Source organism: Phocoena sinus, chromosome 3, assembly GCF_008692025.1.
Source record: "Phocoena sinus isolate mPhoSin1 chromosome 3, mPhoSin1.pri, whole genome shotgun sequence".
NCBI lineage: Eukaryota > Metazoa > Chordata > Mammalia > Artiodactyla > Phocoenidae > Phocoena > Phocoena sinus.
The window spans coordinates 12,713,927-12,730,230 of record NC_045765.1 but is presented as its reverse complement, the minus strand read 5'-3'; positions in this window follow the sequence as shown (position 1 = coordinate 12,730,230).

Sequence of the window (16,304 nt, the reverse complement as noted above, 5' to 3'; positions counted from 1 at the left end):
GGGATGCACCCCAAATCACTTTTCCCCTGTGTGACTAGATTACAGGTAGTGATTAGATCACAGGCAGTTAGAAAGTATAGCTCGTAAATGTTTGTCTGTTCGAGGGTCATCATGTAATTTCACAAGTCATTTTGCATAAAATATCTTCAGGATTCTTCAAGACATGTCTTGTTCTGCTTCATAATTTCAGAATAATTGCAAATTGCTTTGGCTCAGCCATTGCCTGGGCCCGCCTTGCAGCTCCGCAGATCTGCCCCCCTCCCTGTTTGTCCCTGACACCAAATCTGTAGATGTTGATCCCAACGGCCTCCTGTTCCCGGGCCTCTCAAGACAGCTCAGGGAGGCTGATGCAGACACCGCCGTGTGACTGCACAAATCGCTGGCCCGTGGCCAGGTCAGCTCTGGCCCCGAAGGCCAGGAGCTTCTAGCTCTCCACGGGGCAAGTGTGGTGCCAGCAGGAAAATCTTTGTTTGGTTTGTAAGTTGAGCCAGCCCACTGTGGAAGTGATGGAAGGGATAATAAAGATGGAAACCCTTGTGGTCATGGTGTGGTCAAGGCTCTGAACTTGGCTTTGATGGGCAACGTCTCGGGCATGGCCCTAGAGGGCTCTGCAGAGAGTTGAGGGACATGACCCTCGACACTTTCGCTTTCTGAAATCATCAGACATCTGCTGAGTGAGCTGTTTGGGAACTGGTCCCAGGCCAGGGTCGTGGAGGGAGCGGAGTGTGGGATGCGGGGCAGATAATCTCAAGGGCGCTTTTCATCAGGAACACACATGCGTCATTTTTAATCAATCAAAGAAAAGAGACCAAATGCAGTTAATGAAGGCTCGCATACCATGCTGTGATAAAACTTCCAGAAGTCGGATGGGCAACTTTGTAAAACCTTGGAGACAGCTTAAATGTCCATCAGAAGGGAGAATGGCTAAGTAAATAAGGTTACCTCCACACAATGAGATATCAGGGAGTTGATAAAAAGAACAAAGGAGAGCTACGTATGCTGACACAGAAAGATATATGACATATTGTTCAATGAAAGAACAATCTACAAAACAGTCTGTATTCCTACAGCTGCTGTAACCAATTACCACCAGCCTGGTGGCTTAAAACAACATACACTTATTCTCTTACCGTTCTGGAGGCCAGCAGTCTGAAACCAGTGTCATCAAGCTAAGTCGAGGTGTCAGCAGGGCTAGTTCCTTCTGGAAGCTCAAGGGGAGAACCTTTTTTAAAAATATTTATTTGGCTGCACCAGGTCTTAGTTGCGGCACGTGGGATCTTCGTTGCTGTGTGTGGGATCTTTGTTGCGGCATGCAGGGGTTTTTTTTTTTTTTTTTTTTTTATAGTTGGGGTCTTCAGTTGCGGCACGTGGAATCTAGTTCCCTGACCAGGGATCGAACACTGGCCCCCAGCATTGGGAGCGCGGAGTCAGCCACTGGACCACCAGGGAAGTCCCTCAAGGGGAGAATCTTTGCCCTTGACTTTCCAGGCATCTAAGGCTGCCTGAGTTCCTTGTCGAGTGACCCTTTCCTGGATGGCACCCACCTCTTGCTTCTGTTGCCACATCTCCTATTTCTGTGTGAGACTGCCTTCTGCTCTGCTTCCCTCTCATAAAGACACTTGCTTGTGACTACATTTAGGACACGCCTGCAAATGCAGAATAATCTCACTATCGTCTCAAGATCTTTAACATAATCACATCTGCAAAGTCCTTTTTGTCATAACCATGATATTTACAGGTTTTGAGGATAAGGACACAAATATCTTTGGGTCGGGGGAGGACATTATTCAGCCTACCACATTCATCCTTGAGGGTGGCTGAACTTGTGTCTAGTTCTACTGACGTATCACAATTTATTATGTGTCATAACGTAGTGTGTCAGTCAGGGAACAAGGTGGGAAACAGAAGCCACTTGAGATCTTTTAACAGAAAGGGGTTTAATACAGGAAATTCACAACAACTCAACTCTGCCACTGGAGAATGAAAGCAGCCACAGACGATATGTAAATGAATGAGCATGGCCTTGTGCCAATAAAACTTTATTTATAAAAACAGGCTGCAGGCTGGATTTGGCCTGGGGGCCGTAGTTTGCCAACTCTGGGTGATACCATGCCAAACAATGCAAACAAATGGCATAGCCCTCACTTTTCTGCTCCAAACCCCCTGTAGGCTCCTGGTCTGGCCAGAGCACTCTTGCCCCAGGGCCTTTGCACTGGCTGTTCCCTCTGCCTGTAATATACTTCACCTGGATACTCCCATGGCAAAACTCCTCACCACCTCCTCAGTAAGAGGTACGATTGCTGTTCTGACACCTTGATCTCCTCACCCTCCTAGCCTTCTCAGTTGTTGTTGTTTTTGTTTTTTTTCTTTTTCATAATATAGTTAGTTCTCTGTATCTGAGGATGTGGAGCCCACCAGTACAGAGGGCTCACTATACTACACAATTCTATATAAGGAACTTGAGCATCTGCAGCTATTGGTATCTGCAGGGGGGTCCCGGAACCAATACCCCATGGATACTGAGGGACAACTATGCAGGAATACCTCATTTCATTGTGCTTCAAAGATACTGTGTTTTTCACAAATCGAAGGTTTGCAGCAACTCTGCATCAAGCAAGTCTATCGGCGCCATTTTTCCAACAGCATTTGCTCACTTTGTGTCTCTGTCACATTTTGGGAATTCTCGAAATATTTCAAACTTTTTCTTTTCTTTTTTAAAATATTTTTTGGCTGTGTTGGGTCTTTGTGCTGCACGTGGGCTTTCTCTAGTTGCGGCGAGCGGGGGCTACTCTTCATTATGGTGCGTGGGCTTCTCATTGAGCTGGCTTCTCTTGCTGTGGAGCATGGGTTCTAGGCGCTCGAGCTTCAGTAGTTGCAGCACGTGGGCTCAGTAGTTGTGGCTCGTGGGCTCTAGAGTGCAGGCTCAGTAGTTGTGGCACACGGGCTTAGCTGCTCCACAGCATGTGGGATCTTCCCGGACCAGGGATCGAACCTGTGTCCCCTGCGTTGGCAGGCGGATTCTTAACCACTGCGCCACCAGGGAAGTCCATCAAACTTTTTTATCATTATTATATTTGTTATGAGGATCTGTGATCAGTGATCTTTGACTTTACTACTATGACTCACTGAAGGCTCAGATGATGGTGGGCATTTTTTAGCAATAAAATATTTTTAAACTAAGGTATGTACATTGTTTTTTAGGCATCATGCTATTACACTCTTAATAGACTACAGTATAGTGTAAACATAATTTTATATGCACTGGAAGACCAAAAAATTTCTGTGACTGGCTTTATTGTGATATTTGCTTTATTGCAGTGGTCTGGAACCAAACCCACAGTATCTCCAAGGTATGCCTGTGTTTATTCCTTTCTGATATACTATATAACTTATTTATTGTGTTTATCGTGTCTTGGCTTTCTCCCTTCACTAGAGGGTAAACCCCACCAGAGCAGGGATCTTTGGATCAATTTTCTACATATGAATACCTTTTGGTTGAATGAGTGACAGTTTTGGGTGCACACATGCGCACGTGTGTGTGTGTGTGTGTGTGTGTGTGTGTGTGTGTATGCATGCATGAGTGTTCATAAAGATACATACACATATCAGGAAAGGTCCACGCCAAACTATTGCAGAGAAACTAGGGAGAGATTCTCTCTTTTTATCTCACATACTTTGTAAGAGCCTGGAACCAATAGAAAATGTATAAAGGGAACACATTTAATTTGGGCATACCTTTTAGTGAGGAAAAAACCCCAGGATTTCTAAGTGAAAATGGACAAAATAGCCAGGGTCTCTTCATAACTGTTTCTGGTGTTAGAGTTCACGTTGTGATGAGGCCATGTGTTAAAATGCCCTGATGAAACAAATGGGCAGATCTCAGCGTGGGAAGTGGGAGGAACAGACATATCTGGAGTCCCCTGGGGCAGGCCCTGGACTGGGGGTGCCATCGAGAGTCAGTGTTGCACCCCAGATGGGAGGGGGCTGCACAGGGAGACCTGAAAGTTCAGCTACTTCAGGTGCGCTTTTACCAGCTGGATGAATGTCCTGAGGCTGCCATAGCAAAGTACCTCAAACTGGTTGGCATTAAACAAAAGGAATTTCTTCTCTTATAGTTCTGGAGGCCTGAAGTCTGAAATCAAGGTGTTGGCAGAGTCATGCTCCCTCTGAAGGCCCTAGGGGAGGAAGTTCTTGTTTCTTCCAGCTTCTGGGGGCTCTAGGTATCCTTGGCTTGTGGCCACATCACTCCAATCTCTGCCTCCGTCTTCACACGGCTTCCTCCTTCCATATCTTCGCACTGTCTTCCCCTCTATGCTTGTCTCTGTGTCCAAATGTCCCCTTCTTATAAGGACACCAGTCGTGTTAGATTAGGGCTCGCCCTAATGATGTCATCTTAACTTGCTTAAGTCTACAAGACCCTATTTCCAAATAAGGTCACATTGTGAAGTACTGGGAGTTAGGATTCCAACATGTCTTTTTTTTTTTTTTTTTTTTTTGCGGTACGCGGGCCTCTCACTGCTGTGGCCTCTCCTGTTGCAGAGCACAGGCTCCGGACGCACAGGCTCAGCAGCCATGGCTCACGGGCCCAGCCACTCCGCGGCATGTGGGATCTTCCCAGACCGGGGCACGAACCCGTGTCCCCTGCATCGGCAGGCGGACTCTCAACCACTGCGCCACCAGGGAAGCCCCAACATGTCTTTTTTAGGGGACATGATTCAACTGGTAACAGAGGCCGTGTCCTCTTCACAGGGCACCAAGAGATGATAGGTGTCTGCCTGTCTGTCTGTCTGGGATGGCTGAGGGCTATGCGTGCCAGGCCTGCCAGGTGGACTCTCATCCTGCAGCCGCGGATCCTGGAGAGAAGCTCACCTCTCTTCTCTACCTCCCAGTAGCCTCCGGCCAGGTGAGCCAACCCGCTGGAGTCAGGAGACAGAACAGGCTTCCACTGTGAATAAGCTGCTACCCGGAGTACCATGCCCATCACATGCTTATCAGAAGGGCATCCGTGATGGCTATAGGGCAATTACTGGAGGGACAAAACAGCATTCTCAAAGAGTCTTATTTTGCTAAAATGTTAAAAGTGAGAGGAGGGAATTCTCTGGCGGTCCAGTGGTCAGGACTCAGAGCTTTCACTGTGGTGGCCCGGGTTCAATCTCTGGTTAGGGAACTAAGATCCTGCAAGTCCCATGGTGTAGCCAAAAAAAAAAAAAAAAAGTGAGAGGAAAATGAATCTCTCCCACGGTATGAACCAGAACATTCTGACTCAGCACAGGGAGAAGGATAGAGAACCACAAAGGAAGAGGAAGGATGAACGCCCGCCTGAGCCCCCTGTGATAGGGATTAGCAGGACGCCAGGATTCGCCAAGCACAAGCCAGGTCCCACCTGGGTCCACAACAAGGGCGTCCTGGCCTGAGTTCTGCGTCCACAGCAGCGGTGCTCACTGTGTCAGCAAACGCTCCTAATTGCTTAGGGTCAGCGGTTCACTGAGCTAATCCTCAGGATATCAGAGGTCTCTGCAACCGCTGAGGGGGGCTTCCGGAACTCCCCGGAACCCAATCAGTTCCAATTAGCCAAAAAGGCAGGAATGTGGGCTGTGGATGGAGCCGGGATGAAAGGGCTTCTCAGCAGGAGAGGAAGTCTGGTCCAGGGGCTGCCTCATGGAAACAGGCGTGGGCTCCGGCCACATCCAGAGGAGGAAGGGAAGGAACCCGGGTCTCGTGGTCAGTGGGGTCTCCCTGTTCGGCGAGGCTGCCAGGCCATGGGATCAAGCAACACTACCCTTTATAGTTAATTTGATCATTTAAAAGCCACGTTTCAGTAAGCTTGACAGAGAAGGACAAATATTGCATGACTCCACTTATATGAGGTCCCTGGAATAGGCAAATCCTTAGAGATGGAAAGTAGAATTGAGACTACCAGGACCTGGGGGCTTGGGGGTGCGAGGGGGAAGGGGAATTTAGTGTTAATGAGCAAAGAGTTTATGACGGGGCTGACGAAAAGCTTCTGGGTATAGATAGTGGTGATGGTTACACAACATGGTGAATGCATTTTATTACTAATTGTGCACTTACAAATGCACAGGTAAAAATGATAAATATTATGTTACGTGTAGAGTCTATCACACTGCATTCATTCAAGGCAAAGAAAACAAAAAACAAACCTTCTTGTGCATAGAAGCCAGCTTCCTCGGAAGTGGCCTTCACCGTCCCTGTTTGCAGGGGACGGATGTGCGGTCCAGGGAGATAGCTCCGTCTATCCCGCGGTCACCTGGCGCACCGTGGGGCGGGATTCAAGTGCAGCCTCTGGTTCCACAGCCTCTCACCCCCACCCATGTTCACTGTCATTCCTCAAGGTCAAGTGGAGTCTGCAGTTCGCCTGTGTGAACCCATCCCAGCCCCTGGCTATGGCAGGTCCTTGGAAAGGAGTGTCTGAACTGGAGTTCAGTGAGATGTCAGTGAGATAGTCCAGATCCAGATTGTTCTGCCTTTTTCTGATAACGGCCCAACCAGCTCTCACCAGTTAATTCAAGGCTTTCTCACTCATCCGGGTGGATTCCTCCTCGCCTGTCCTCGTTCACTCCAGCGCATACACATGGCGGCCAGAGCTTCTGCCTTGAATCGAGGCAGCCTAGGGAGGCGTTTGAAAGCCGCTTCTTGTCCAGACTCACTAAACAATCTTAGGCCAGAGGACCACGCCCCAATCTGTGCAGTGAGGGTCAGCCCAGGAGACAGAGGTGGTCCCTGGCACCAAAGCCGAGGCACCCTCTTTTTCCTACGGAAGCCCCTTCGTGTATCTGATTGAACCCTGTATTAGTTTCCTAGGGCTATTGCAACAAACAGCCACAGACTTGGTGGCTTAAAACCACAGAAATGTATTCTCTTGCAGCTCTGAAGCCCAGAAGTCTGAAATGAAGGTGTCGGCAACATATGGTTACCAAAGAGGAAGGTGGGTGGGGAGGGATAAATTAGGAGTTTGGGACTAGCAGATACAAACTACTATATATAAAACAGATAAACAACAAGGTCCTACTGTATAGCATAGGGAACTATATTCAATATCTTGTAATAATCGATAATGGAAAAGAATATGAAAAAGAATATATATATATTCTTTATATATATATATATATATATATATATATATATATATATATATATATACATATGACTGAATCACTTTCCTGTACACCAAAAACTAACACAACATTGTAAATTAACTATAAAATTTTTTTCAAGCTAATAAAAGAAAAAAAGGTGTCAGCAGGGCCATGCACCCTCCTAAGGCTTCAGGGGAGGGGCCTTCTTGCTTCTTCCAGCTTCTGGGAGCTCCCAGCATTCCTTAGCTTATGGCTGCGTCACTTCAATCTCTGTCTTCACACAGCTTTCTTTTTTCTCTGTCTCAAATCTCCCTCTGCCTTTGTCTTATAAGGACACTTGTCACCAGACTGAGGGCCCACCCAGATAAACCAGATGATCTCATCTCAAGATCCTTCACTTAATTACATCTACAAAGATCCTTTTCCTAATAAATTCACAGTCACAGGTTCCAGGGTTCAGGATTCAGATGTAACTTCTGGGGGGACCAACATTCTCCCTACTACGGCCCCCAAGCGCATTCTCTGTGAAGACCAGGTGTCTGCCTGAGCCTCACCAGATCTTTGGGCAAATCTCCTTCTTTTTATCTCCCGCCCAGGTAGTACCCAAAACAGACCCAGCCTTCTCCTGATGCAGAATTTTCTTTAAAGACCAACAGCCCAGTATTGAAATCTCCATCACGTGAATCCCCTGGCGGTCCAGTGGTTAAGACTCCGTGATTTCACTGCAGGGGGCGTGGGTTCGATCCCCGGTTGGGGAACTAAGATCCAGCCTGCCCCACGGCGCAGCCAAAAAAAAAAAACCTCCACCACAGTTCACCACCACTCGAGTGCTCCATGTGACATAGTCAGACAGGCTACACAAGGCCAGGCAACCATCCAGGGTACAGAGCTGAGAGGTTCCAGGAGAGAGTTGGGGCTCATACCCCACCCTGACGATGCGGGTACAGCACCAAAACGTGAAACAAAGCCATAAAGAGTGATGACATTCAAGGACACTTGATACCAAAAGATGCCCATGCTATGGCAGATGGCAAGTTACCAGTGTACATTTCCACTTCATTTTTGTCTGAACTTCGAGTGGAATTATATGCTTCAGAATGTGAGTTGTGCTTATCCCTCCCTGGTGACAATTCTGGATGATTTGCGACTCTCCTCTTGATGATCTCAATTTTCTGCAATGAACCTGTCAAAAGAATTCCTCTAAGATATAAGAAATACTGAAACACGAATACAACCTGTGAACGTCGAGGCTTTATTTTCTTAAAGTGTGAAAAGACATGAGCAATTTCATCTGAATTGATGATGGGTGATGGCCTGGGCAGGACGGAACTGGCCAGAGGGCTGATAAAGGTGGATGCTGGAAAGCCAGACACTTGCTGCCCCCTAGAGTCCGTCTGGAGAACCTCAGCACCAGGACCAGAAGGGAAGATGGAAGGGCATTGAAGTCAGGCAGAAAGGCTGTGTAAGACCCCTCTGCACAGTGTTCTGATTCCTGCAAGCCCCCCTTCCTCATCTCCTCCTTGAAGACCTGGCCTGGAAGTGACCCCTCAGGGGTGCTTTGCTCCCCCACCCGCACCCACGAGCAGGGGCGCTGTCCATTTTTGGCCCCCAGTTTACTTCTCAGCTGACCTGAGTTCTGTCCCCTCGACAGAACTGCCACCCAGCTGAGGACGTTGCAGAGAGTGGGTGCCCTATCTCACCTCCCAGCCTGGGCGCCTGGCCAGAGTGGGCACCTCAAAGACAATTGGAGGCACAAGTGACCTCAGGACTGCATCTCTGTGGCCTCTTCCTTCTGGTCTCATCTCCTCTGTCTAATTCAGTCCATTCTGTGTGGACTAGAGGTTCCAACATGTGGTCCAGCAGTTCCACTTCAGGGTACTTATCCGAAGGAAACAAAATCACTAACTCAACAAGATATCTGCACCCCCATGTTCACTGCAGTATTATTTACAATAGCCAAGATGGAAGAAACATAAGTGCCCATGGATAAAGACAACGTGAGATATGTATATTTGTAATGGAATATCATTCAGCCATAAAAAGAAGGAAATGTTGCCATTTGTGACAATATGGGTGGAACTTGAGGGCAGAATGCTAAATGAAATAAGTCAGATAGAGAAAGACAAGTACTGTATGATCTCATTTAGAGATGGAATCTTTTAAAAAATGGACGAAGGATCTGAATAGATATTTGCTATGGACTGAATATTTGTGTTCCCCCTAAATTCATAGTCTGAAATTTAAATCCCCAGTGTGATGGTATTAGGAGGTTGGGACTTTGGGAATGATTATGTCATGAGGGTGGAGTCCCCACGAATAGGATTAGTGCCCTTATAAGAAGAGATACGAAAGAGGAAATGATCGCTCTCTCTTTCTTTTCTGCCATGTGAGGATACAGCTAGAAGATGGCCATCTATAAATCAGAAAGAGGGCTGTCACCAAGAACCCAGCCATGATCTCAGACTCCATCAGCCTCCAGAACTGTGAGAAATAAGTTCATTGCTTAAGCCATTCAGTTTATGGTAAATTTGTTATAGCAGCACAAACTAAGACAACATTTCTCCAGAGAAGATATACAAGTGGTCAATATGCACTTGAAAATGTGCCCAACATCACCAATCATTAAGGAAATACAAATCAAACCCAAAATGAGATACCACCTGGAATGCACTAGAATGGTTACAATCAAAAGTCAGATAACAAATTTTGATGAGGATGAATTAAAAATTGGAAATCTCTTAATTGCTGGTGAAATGCAAATTGTGTAGCAACTTTGGAAAACAGTTTGGCAATTCCTGAAAAAGTTCACCGTAGAGTTCCCATATGACCTAGCAATTCCACATTTAAGTATATACACCCAAATGAGATGGAAACATATGTCCACACAAAATTTATTCTTGAATAGTCACTTCAACTTTACTGTAACAGTCAAAAAGTGGAAACAACCCACATATCATCAACAGACAAATGGAAAAGCAAAATGTGGTACACACATACAATTGAATATTATACAGCTATAAAAAGGAATGAAGTTCTGATTCACACTGCAATGTGGATGAACCTCAAAGCATCACGGTGAGTGAAAGAAGCCAGATACAAAAGATCACATAGTATATGAGTCCATTCATATGAAATGTCCATAATAGGCAGAGCCACACCTACTGAAGGTAGACTAGTGCTTGTTTAGGCCTGGGGTTGTGTGTGTGGAAGGGTGGGGAAAGGGGCTGAATGCTAGAGTATGGTGATTCTTTCTGAGGTGTTGAAAATACTTTAAAATTGATTATGGTAATGGTGTACAAGTCTGTGGATATACTAAAAATCCTTTAATTATATACTTTAAATGAGTGAATTATGTGGTTTGTGGATTATATCAATAAGTATGTAAAAAAAAAAAAAACCTTGTCAGTAGAGGTCAAAAAGTAATAATAGACCCACTATTATATTCTCACCCCCAAGTTAAAGGGTTACTGCTCCCTGTTTGTAACTTCCTTTTTTTTTTTTGGCTGCATTGGGTCTTTGTTACTGTGTGTGTGCTTTCTCTAGTTGTGGCAGGCGGGGGCTACTCTTCGTTGCGGTGCATGGGTTTCTTATTGCGGTGGCTTCTCTTGTTGCAGAGTGCGGGCTCCAGCGCGCGGCCTTCAGTAGTTGCAGCACACAGGCTCAGTCCTGTAACTTCCTTTTTGAAAGTAACCATAAATTTGTGTGTGGCAATTGTCTTGTTTTTTGACAGTTCTACCACCTGTATGTGGAGCCCCCATGATATATTTTAGTTTTGAAAAACCTGAGTGTTACCCAGACAAGACCTAACTCCGCTCTCTTCCAGCTGCCCATGTTGCTATTGAGAATTCAGACATCATGACTTTCTGTTTCTTCTTCTCTGCAAGTTTGAAAATCTTTCCTTTAACCCCTAGTGTTCTGAAACATACGCTGACTTGTTCAGTGTGAAAGGCAGCGTCTAACATGGCCTTTGGGAGATGATTAGGTCATGAGGGTGGAGCCCTCATGAATGGGATTATTGCCCTCATAAAAAAGACCCCAGAAATCTCCCTTGTCCCTTTCACCATGTGAGGACACAGCAAGAAGATGCTGCCTATGAACCAGGAAGCAGCCCTCACCAGACAGTGAATCTGCTGGTGCCTTGAGCTTGGATTTCCAGAACTGCAAGAAATATAGTTTCTGTTGTTTGTAAGTTGCCCAGTCTATGGTATTTAGTTACAGCAGCCCAAACGGACTAAGATAATCTGTTTTCAATTCTTTGGGGTATATAACTAGGAGGGGAATTGCAAATGTATTTAATGGCAGAAGGAGAGTGTGAAACAGCTCTGATTTTCAGGTAGTGATGAGCATGGTGGCAAATTTTGTTTCAGGTATATGAAGTTAAAAATCCCTCGCTCCTTATTGGAAGGGTCAGAAGAAGGAGCTGGCAGAGTTATGGTGTGATGGCAGATTTGGGGGGTATTGCGGGGTTAGGGAGGATGTGGGGAAGTGGGGAGAGCTTATAACTCCCCCACAGATATGGTCACTTCCTTCCCTGTGTGCCCCCAGAGAAGAGCTGTGTCACCATGGTGGCACTGCTTTTTTGCATTATTTCTTTGTTTTGTGATGGTTTCCCCCGCAGTGCTCTGACAGCAGGATTTTCAGAGAGGATTTGAGTACTGCCTTGAGTTGTGTCTTCTTATCTCCCATCTGCTATGATAGCCTTCCCAACCCCTCCTCCTGGAAGCAGTCACCAAATTGATATGAAACCACAGTTTTTCTGATTGTAGACCTGACATGTGATCATTACCAAAAAAATGGAAAACATAAACCAGGAGGGCAGAAGCTCACTCATGATCTGTCACTCAGACCATCACTGTCAGCATATTTGGTGTTCAATTCTAGTCAGTGTGCTCATTCTATAAGAAGTCTTGGAAGGTCCCTCGCCAGCGCAGCACTTTGTCCAACTCCTTGCATGCCTGCCTCTCTGGCAATAGTGGACAGCTCTTCTTTTGCATGGGAGCAATTCACAAAAAGCAAAACTCTTGGCCCACAAACACTCATTCAAAAATGGTGACAACTTTTGAGTCCCACAGGAAAAAGCTAACTATGTTCTTTTACAACTTAGATTTCCTACTTTACTGTTTCGATTGGGGTCAGCAAACTTTTACTAGGTCAGATGGAAAGTACTTTAGGCTTTGCAGGCCAGATGGTCTCTGTCACAAAGACGCAACTCTGCCATTATAGAGTGAAAGCAGCCACAGGCCATATGTACACAAATGGGTGTGGCTATGTTTCAATAAAACTTTATGTGCAGGCATGGGAGGAAGTTCAGATTTGGCTTGAAGTCTGTAGTTTGCCAACCCTTGTCGAGATTTTTGCCAGACTTTGTGTTAATTCTCAGCCCAGTCATGGTCGAGAAGCAGTCACACAGAGCTGCATTCTCATCTTTTCTTCTGCAATGAATGAATGAGGTCAATGAATGAAGATGGTGTGGCTGATGGGGTGGGGGTTGGGGCAGGCACAGGGAATGGGCCTGCCCCATCACAGGGGTTACCACACAGAGCAATTCCAACCCTTGGGGTCACAATGTCGCAATGTCCAGACGTTTTTGGTTGGGGGAATGCTACTGGCATCTGGTGAATGAAGGCCAGGGATGATGCTCAACATCCCTCAATGTGCAGGATGGGGACTTTCCTGGTGGGGTAGGGGTTGAGACTCCACACTCCCAATGCAGGGGGCCCAGGTTCGATCCCTGGTTAGGGAACTAGATCCCACATGCATGCTGCAACTAAGAGTTTGCATGCGGCAACTAAGGAGCCCACGTGCCACAACTAAGACCTGGCGCAACCAAATAAATAAAATAAATGAAATAAAATAAAATGTGCAGGATGGCTTCTGCTGCAAAAAAATGATCTGGCTCCAAACATCAACAGTGCTGAGGTTGAGACACCATAACTTGAACGTAAGCATGGCAATTTAGAAAGCCTGTTTGCTTGAATTCCATGTATGAATTTCTTGTGGAAATGTGATACAGGCAGATGAGAAGATACTTGACCAAAGGAACACAAAATGCAACAAGAATCACAAGCAAGCATCCCTCTAACCTCAGGGTCCCCAGTACCCCCACCCTGGACACAGCTTCTCTCAACACATTTTTGTTTATCTTTCCAGATTTTTAGAAATTTTAACACAAATTGTTCCACACCCTACACATTATTTTGACCAGTTTTCATTTAAAAAATCATGGCAATCTTTCCATGTGATTCATCTTCACAATGAATAGTTTTTTCTTAAATAGTTTTAAGTTTAGTTCCTAACATGACAGAGTGTATTTTACATACCATCTGTTCGTTCTGCAGCCCTCTGGAGCCCTTGCTTAATTGAAGCATGTGGTATACCACTGCCCATTTTAGACGGTGGGTGGCATAATTTCACAATTGTTAATAGAGGCCAAAAGATGAAGGGAACTACAGGGAAGATGAATAGTCTAAAAGCTGCTGGAGAAAGAAGAAAAAAGGGCAGAGGGAAAAACAAGCATATGGCAGATTATCAGACACTTATATCCTGAATATAGGGCAACAGGAGGGTTTGGCCTAAGTGCTAGAAGTTTGGACTGTCATTGGTGGAGATGAGGAAGGCTGCAGAAGGAGGGTTGTGTATGTGTGCATGTGTGTGCTTACCATATTAAAGTGTACCATTCAGTGGTGTATTTTTTCCTGGGTCTGTCATAACAAATTAACACAAACTTGGAGACTTAAAACTATGGAAATTTATTCTAACCATTCTGGTGGCCAGAAAACTAAAATCAAGGTGTGGGCAAGGATGGTTCCTTCTGGTGGCTCTAAGGGAGAATCCTTCCCATGCCTCTCTCCTAGCTTCTGGTGGCTGCTGGCAATCCTTGGCCTTCCTCAGCTTGTAGCTACATGGCTCCAATCTTTGCCTCTGTCATCACATGGCCTTCTTTTCTCTGTGTCTTATATCTGTTTTCCCTGCTCTTTTCTTATAAGGTCACCTGTTATTGGACTTAGGGCCCACTGCCAATCCAAGATGGCCTCACCTTGAGATCCTTGTGTTAATTACATCTGCAAAAATCCTTCTTCCAAATCCAATCTCATTCTGAGGTTCCAGATGGATGTATATTCTGGGGGCCACAATTTGACCCACTACAAGTGGTTTTTAATATATTCAGAGTTGTGCAACCAATACCTCTATCTAGTTCCAGAATATTTCATCACCCTACAGGAAACCCCACACCAATTAGCAGTCACTCCCATTCCTCTCTTCCCCCAGCTGCTGGCAACCACTGATCTGCTTTTTGTCTCCATGGATTTGCCTATTCTGGACATTTCACGTAAATGAAATCATAAAACACTTGGCCTTTTATGTCTGGCTTCTTCGTTCAGCATGTTTCCCAGGTTTATCCATGTTGCAGCATGAATCAGAGTTTCACTCTTTCTTATGACTGTGTAATATTCCATTGCATAGATCCACTACATTCTGTACTTCCATTCACCCACCGATGGACATTTGGGTTGTTTCCACCTTTTGGCAATTGTGAATAGTGCTGCTATAAGCATTGGTACTCAAGTATCTATTTGAGTCTCTGGGTTCAATTTTTTTAAGGTCCATACCTAGGAGTGAAATGGCTGAATCACATGGTAATTCTACGTTTAACGTTTTGAGGAACCGTCACATTTCCACAGAGGCAGGACCACTGCCCATGCTTCTGACACCTATTGCAAACTAGAGGGTTCCCAAAACCATCTCAGGTGGTTTTGAGATGGTTAATTAATAATTAACCAATAGTTAATTATTGGTTAGTTAATAATTATTGGTTAACCAATAGCTATCGGTTAATAATTAACTGATAGTTAATTATTGGTTAATCAATAGTTAATCAATAATTCACTAGAAGGACTCACAGAACTCATTGGAAGCTGTTATACTCACGGTTACCGTTTATTACAGTGGTAAGATACAACTAAAACCAACCCAAGAAAGAGATGCATGGGGCAGGGTCCAGGAGGGGTCCAAACATGGGGCTTCCAGTTGCTCTCTCCCTGGAGACTCACAGACGGCAATTCCCCCTCCCAGCCACACTGTGTGACAACACACACCAATTGTTAACTAGGGAATCTCACCCAAGCCTCAGTACTCAGAGTTTTTGTTGGGGCATGGTCATGTACAGCTGCATGGCTGACTTTCAGTCTCCAGTCTCTTCCAAAGGCAGTACTCAAGCCCCCCATGGCCCAAAGTCCTCATGCACACAGATACTCCTATCCAGCAGAACATTCCAGGGGCCTAGAAGTCACCTCCTAAGAGCTGACAGCAAAGGCCCAATTTCTCTTAGGCAAGGTTAGTTCTTCACCATACACATGTATTGAAGAGTTTCTTCTGCTATTGTTTTCTCTCCTGTCTTCCTGGATTATGAATAATTACTCTCCCCCCATTGTTTACATTTTTTTATTGTGGTAAGAAATACAGAAAATTTACCGTAGTAATCATTTCTAAGCATACAGGTCACTGGTGTTAAGAATATTCACATGGGTGTACAACCATCAGCACCGTCTTGCAAAACTGAGACTTTTTCAGACTTTTCATCTTGCAAAACTGAGACTCTGTCCCCATTAAACACTAACTCAGAAACCACCATACAACTGAGGTCAAAGAAGGTAGGATTTGTTCGAATGGCCCTGGTTCATGGAAACATGGGGGTTGGGAAGAGAAAGGATGAAAGTTGGGGGGGGTTGAGGAACCTTGGATTCTTAGGTGAACATCAGCTTAGCTGCCATCAGTTAAAGATAAAATTTACCGTTGAAATGTAGAGCTGGATCCAACTCCACTGGTGCTTAGGGAAATGCAAATAAACAAGAAAAATGGTGAAGTCTAACCTCTGGCTATTGTTATGAGCAGTAACACAGAGAATGTTGGGTCACACCTTCCTGCCAGAGCAAGGTCAGATTTCTATAGATCTGAGCTTTGGCCACCAGCCCACGAAGGGAAAAGTTATGTGGGGACAACAGAGTGCCTCTTAGGCCTCTGGTCACCGGGAAGGTAATCCACATGACGTGCGGGCGGACGAACCAAGAAACTACTGATAGTGGGATGGGGTGTCGTGTCAGAAAGTTGCTTGTAGATGGGAACTGGTAGATGTCAACGGAGGCATGCTCCACGGGAACCAGGAAGACTGCCAGGGCCCACATGGTGTAGACAGAAGCCCAAGCGTGG